Raw genomic sequence first — 6,000 nt, 5'->3', positions numbered from 1 at the left:
GTTCTTTATTATCAAATAAAGATAATATAGTAATAATAATAATAATAATAAAATTACCTGCATAAATTCTTAGCCCTCTGCTGGTGAGATTCCATAGTTATTTCTATGTCTTGGGAAGTTGAAGATGAAGGAAATAGGTAAGAAATAGATTTTACACCTTAAAGTTTTATGGATAAATCTGATGAATGCTTTAAGTGCCAGATGGTCCCATTACTTTTATTACTTCCACTGGACAGAAATGATGGACATTGATGACACCTAATTGCAAATTCTATTTAGTTGCTGAAAGTGTGACAGACACCATATACCTTATTTCTTAAGAGATCTCCTTTCTTCCTGCTAACAGGACCCCAATTTTGTTCAGATGTAGTGCTGCCATGAGCTTCATGGCAGGCTGTTTTTCCCTAGCGCTTCACACTGAGCTATGACTGTGAAACTGTCCCTATCAACTGCATAAAATTAACCAGGGAAGAAGGGAAGGAGAGAAACAAAAATGAACCAAGCTTGGAGAACATTCAGCATTAATCGTTCAGTCAGCTTGCTGTCTGACCTGCTTCCTCATGGTTGTTTCCTCCCTGTTGCCCCAGAATCATATAGACCCTGTCACAAGATTATAGTTCCCCTAGATAACATCTTAAGCATTGTGAAGCTTTTTTGCATTTGAGATATTATTTGAAGTCCTGCATACCGGTGAAACTACTGACGTGAAACTACTGATGCCAGCAGGTCTGAAGGACCCCATGAGGTGTTGACTCACCAAAGAATGCAGTTTTCACATCCTGATGATTTCATCTCTCTTCTTCTGACCCATCAGCAACCTCAATTTTCCAACCCCTAGCTGTCCACAACCCCTTAAAAACCTCAGCCCAGAACTCGTCATGGAGATGGATTTGAGGGTTTTTTCCATGTCCTTGCTCAGCTGCCCTGTAATCATTAAACTCTCTGCTGCTAACTCTGCTGTCTCAGTGTGTTGGTCTGTTATTCCACAGCAGGCATATGAACCTGGTGGTCCTGTAACAATTGGTCTAAAATAATCATAATCCCAGTCTACTCAAAAGTGAATTGACGTAGGCATTGGCATGTAAGACAATTCTGGATAAGTGTGGGATAGTCTTACAGATGGGTGACTAAAGAAGATTCTTCCTTTTGATAAGAATAGACACACTAAGCACTTTGGGAGGCCGAGACGGGCAGATCACGAGGTCAGGAGATCGAGACCATCCTGGTTAACACGGTGAAACCCTGTCTCTACTAAAAAATACAAAAAACTAGCCAGGCGAGGTGGCGGGCACCTGTAGTCCCAGCTACTTGGGAGGCTGAGGCAGGAGAATGGCGTGAACCCAGGAGGCGGAGCTTGCAGTGAGCTGAGATCTGGCCACTGCACTCCAGCCTGGGCGACAGAGCTAGACTCCATCTCAAAAAAAAAAAAAAAAAGAATAGACACGCTAAGAAAATATTCCTTTTTGTGTCTTTGGGCTTGTTCTATGAGGGAGTGACACTTGCAGCTGTTAGAGATTTCTCCTGACCATTATGGAGAAGCCTGAGATCAAAAACTGACAGAGTGAATATGCTAAAGTCCCAAATTCACTGGAGTTCTGAATCAACTCACCCTGGGATTGATTGTTATGTGACATAGTAAATGTCTTTTTGCTTAAGTCATTTTTAGTTGTGTTTTCAGTTACTTGTAGCTTAAAGCATTCTAACTGATAAAGGTAGTATTTTTCTCTAGTATCTAATAAAAACATTGAGATAGCAAACTTGTATCATTTCCACACAAAGGTATCACAAAGAATTTTGCAGAACTTTGCGTATGTTATTTCTCTTACTATGTATATATAAATATATTTATAAAATTACAAATATATATAATCTATATGCATTATAAATGATATATAAATTATATTTATAATTATATATAATTATATTACATATAAATTATATATTATACAGGCATATATAATATATATTTTGTATATGTATTACACATGTATATATGTGTATATATGTCTATATACATGTATGTATTCATGTGTATATATGTGTATATACAGATACACATGCATCTATTAAATTAAATATAGATATATCTATAAAATATATATTATGTATACACATATATATTTCCCTGGAGTATAGGGTAGGCCTTGCTGTGTTATTCTTTAGGAACAATGATGACATTTTATTAATTCTATCTTTTCCCAGGAGAAGGAAAAATGTTACATTGTCGAAGTCCCAAAGCCTTTCAGCCTGAAGCCAGGAACAGTTGTTCAAAGTTTCTTTAGAACATCAAGGAAGGAAATCCAGATTTTACTTTAAGTGCAATGGGGAGTCATTAAGGATTTTATGTAGGTGAGTTACATTTTGATTATATTTTGAAAAGAGCATTCTAGTTGCATAGTGGAGAATCGGTTATAGGAGAGCAATAGGGAATCGGTGAGAAGAATGTGGCTCTAATCAGGTGATAGAAGTGATGACAGATAGGACTAGATCAGTAACAATGGACATATAAATTTGTGAAATGGAGATTTGCAAAATGGAGATAGAAATTTGGGAAATATTTTTCAGACTGAATCAATTAGACTTGTTGACAGGCTGGATATGAGACACCAGTGAAAGATGAATAAAGGATGAATCCCAGGTTTTGGCTTGAAAAAAATGGGCAGTGTTGGTGCCTTCATTGATATGGGAAGAATAGATGAGAAAGTGATTTAGGGGAGATATGGAGAGTTCATTATAACATTACAGACTTATTTAGTTTAAGATGTCTAATGGCTGTGCATTTGGAGAAACTAAGTAGGAATTTGGATCTATGAATCCATAGCACACGAGAGACATCTGAGCTAAATATATAAATTTAATTATATATATTTAATATATATAAATTTGTATATTAATGTAGATTATATATAAATAAATAAATTTAATTATATACATATGCATGCACTTTTTTGTGTACAAATATGTATGTACAAACACACATACATATATAGAATTGGGTGATATTCCCAAGGGGGAGAGAATGAACAAACAAACCAAGAATCCCTAAATATGAGCCCACATAAATGTTAGATAGAAGAGGAAAAGGAAAAACACTGAGGAAAAACTGCTAGTGAGGTAGGAGGAAGACCAGGAGGAAATGGTTTCACAGAGATAAGAGTGTCTGTATAGGTTTCACAGAGCTAAGAGTGAACTGGTATAGGAATTTGTCACTGTCCAGTTCCACTCAATTATTGATGCTGAGCTTCCTTTTCCATACCACCACCACTCCTCATGGAGTAGACTGATGAAAATAGGGGTTTCCACACAAGATATCATTCACATGGGGGCTCAACACTGTTTTAGGATGATGACTGTTTTCATGAATGACAAATGGATGATATGCAGATGTCTGAAAATGGAAGGACGTCACTAGACAGTGAGAAGAAAAACAGCAATGGGGCATCTTAGTCAGGGATGTGATTTACTTACTTGAAGAGGGAGGGATGGCCTTCAGACACTGTATGGATGGAATGCTTGTGTCTTCCCAGATTAATCTGTTGAAGCCCTAACCTCTAATGTGATGGTATTATAGGAGGTGGGGCCTTTGGGAGGTAGTTTCAGATATGGTTGTGATGGCAGGCCCCTCATGATGGGATTAGCATCCTTATAAAAAGAGATGAGAGTGTGCTCTCACTTTCTCTCTCTCTCTCTCTCTCTCTCTCCCCCCCCTCCCTTCCCATGTGAAGATACAGTCAAAAGGCAAAAATCTTCAAGCCACAATGGCCCTCACCAGAATGCATCCACATGATCAGCCTGATCTCAGACTTCACAGCCAACAGAACTGTAAGAATTAAATCTTATGTTTAAATCACCTAGCCTATGGTATTTTAATTATTTATTCATTTATTTATTTTTATTATACTTTAAGTTCTAGGGTACATGTGCACAACGTGCAGGTTTGTTACATATGTATACATGTGCTGTGTTGCTTTGCTGCATCTATTAACTCATCATTTACATTAGGTATTTCTCCTAATGCTATCGCTCCACCATCCCTCCACCCCACAACAGGCCCCGGTGTGTGATGTTCCCCACCCTGTGTCCACCTGTTATCATTGTTCAGTTCCCACCTATGAGTGAGAACATGCGGTCTTTGGTTTTCTGTACTTGCAATAGTTTGCTCAGAATGATGGTTTCCAGCTTCATTCATGTCCCTACAAAGGATGTGAGCTCATCCTTTTTATGGTTGCATAGCATTCCATGGTGTATATGTGCCATATTTTCTTAATCCAGTCTATCACTGATGGACATTTGGGTTGGTTCCAAGTCTTTGCTATTGTGAATAGTGCCACAATAAACATACATGTGAATGTTTCTTACAGTAGAATGATTCATAATCCTTTGGGATATACCCAGTAATGGGATGGCTGGGTCAAATGGTATTTCTAGTTCTAGATCCCTGAGGAATTGCCACACTGTCTTCTACAATGGTTGAACTAGTTTACACTCCCATCAATAGTGTAAAAGCGTTCCTATTTCTCCATGTCCTCTCCAGCACCTGTTGTTTCCTGACTGTTTAATGATCACTATTCTAACTAGTGTGAGATGGTATCTCACTGTGGTTTTTATTTGCATTTCTCTGATGACCAGTGATGATGAGCATCTTTTCATGTGTCTGTTGACTGCATAAATGTCTTCTTTTGAAAAGTGTCTGTTCATATCCTTTGCCTACTTTTTGATGGGGTTGTTTGATTTTTTCTTCTAAATTCATTTAAGTTCTTTGTAGATTCTGGATATTAGCCCTTTGTCAGATGGGTAGATTGCAAAAATTTTCTCCCATTCTGTAGGTTGCCTGTTCACTCTGATGGTAGTTTATTTTGCTGTGTAGAAGCTCTTTAGTTTAATTAGATCCCATTTGTCTATTTTGGCTTTTGTTGTCATTGCTTTTGGCGTTTTAGTCATGAAATCCTTGCCCATGCCTATACCCTGAGTGGTATTGCCTAGGTTTTCTTCTAGGATTTTTATGGTTTTAGGTCTAACATGTAAGTCTTTAATACATCTAGAATTAATTTTTGTGTAAGGTGTAAGGAAGGGATCCAGTTATAGCTTTCTACATATGGCTAGCCAGTTTTCCCAGCACCATTTATTAAATAGGGAATCCTTTCCCCATTTCTTGTTTTTGTCAGGTTTGTCAAAGATCAGATGGTTGCCTTAAGCTGATAAGCACCTTCAGCAAAGTCTCAGGATACAAAATGAATGTGCAAAAATCACAAGCATTTTTATACTCCAATAACAGACAAACAGAACCAAATCATGAGTGAACTCCCATTCATAATTGCTACAAAGAGAATAAAATACCTAGGAATCCAACTTACAAGGGATGTGAAGGATCTCTTCAAGGAGAACTACAGACCACTGCTCAACGAAATAAAAGAGGACACAAACAAATGGAAAAACACTCCATGCTTATGGATAAGAAGAATCAATATCGTGAAAATGGCCATACTGCCCAAGATAATTTATAGATTCAATGCCATCCCCATTAAGCTACCAATGACTTTCTTCACAGAATTGGAAAAAACTGCTTTAAAGTTCATAGGGAACCAAAAAAGAGCCCGCATTGTCAAGACAATCCTAAGCAAAAAGAACAAAGCTGGAGGCATCACGCCACCTGACTTCAAACTATACTACAAGGCTACAGTAACCAAAGCAGCATGGTACTCATACCAAAACAGAGATATAGACCAATGGAACAGAACAGAGGCCTCAGAAATAACACCATGCATCTACAGCCTATGGTATTTTACTATGGAAGCCCACCCTGACTAAGATTTCAATTTAGCTCCCATGTAGTTCCCTGTTGCTTGGCAATCTTCTGACTCACTACCTTGTCACATGGTGTATCCCAAATCAGTCCTTCTCCTCTTCCCATATCCCCGTACTCCAATATTCACCCATATGTGGCCAAGTCTTCCTCCACCTGAGCTCCTTGCAGAGGAATGAACAATTGTTTGAATATTA

Source organism: Theropithecus gelada, chromosome 5, assembly GCF_003255815.1.
Source record: "Theropithecus gelada isolate Dixy chromosome 5, Tgel_1.0, whole genome shotgun sequence".
Taxonomy (NCBI): Eukaryota; Metazoa; Chordata; class Mammalia; order Primates; family Cercopithecidae; genus Theropithecus; species Theropithecus gelada.
The sequence above is the reverse complement of the archived record's forward strand: the minus strand, read 5'-3'. Positions refer to the sequence as shown.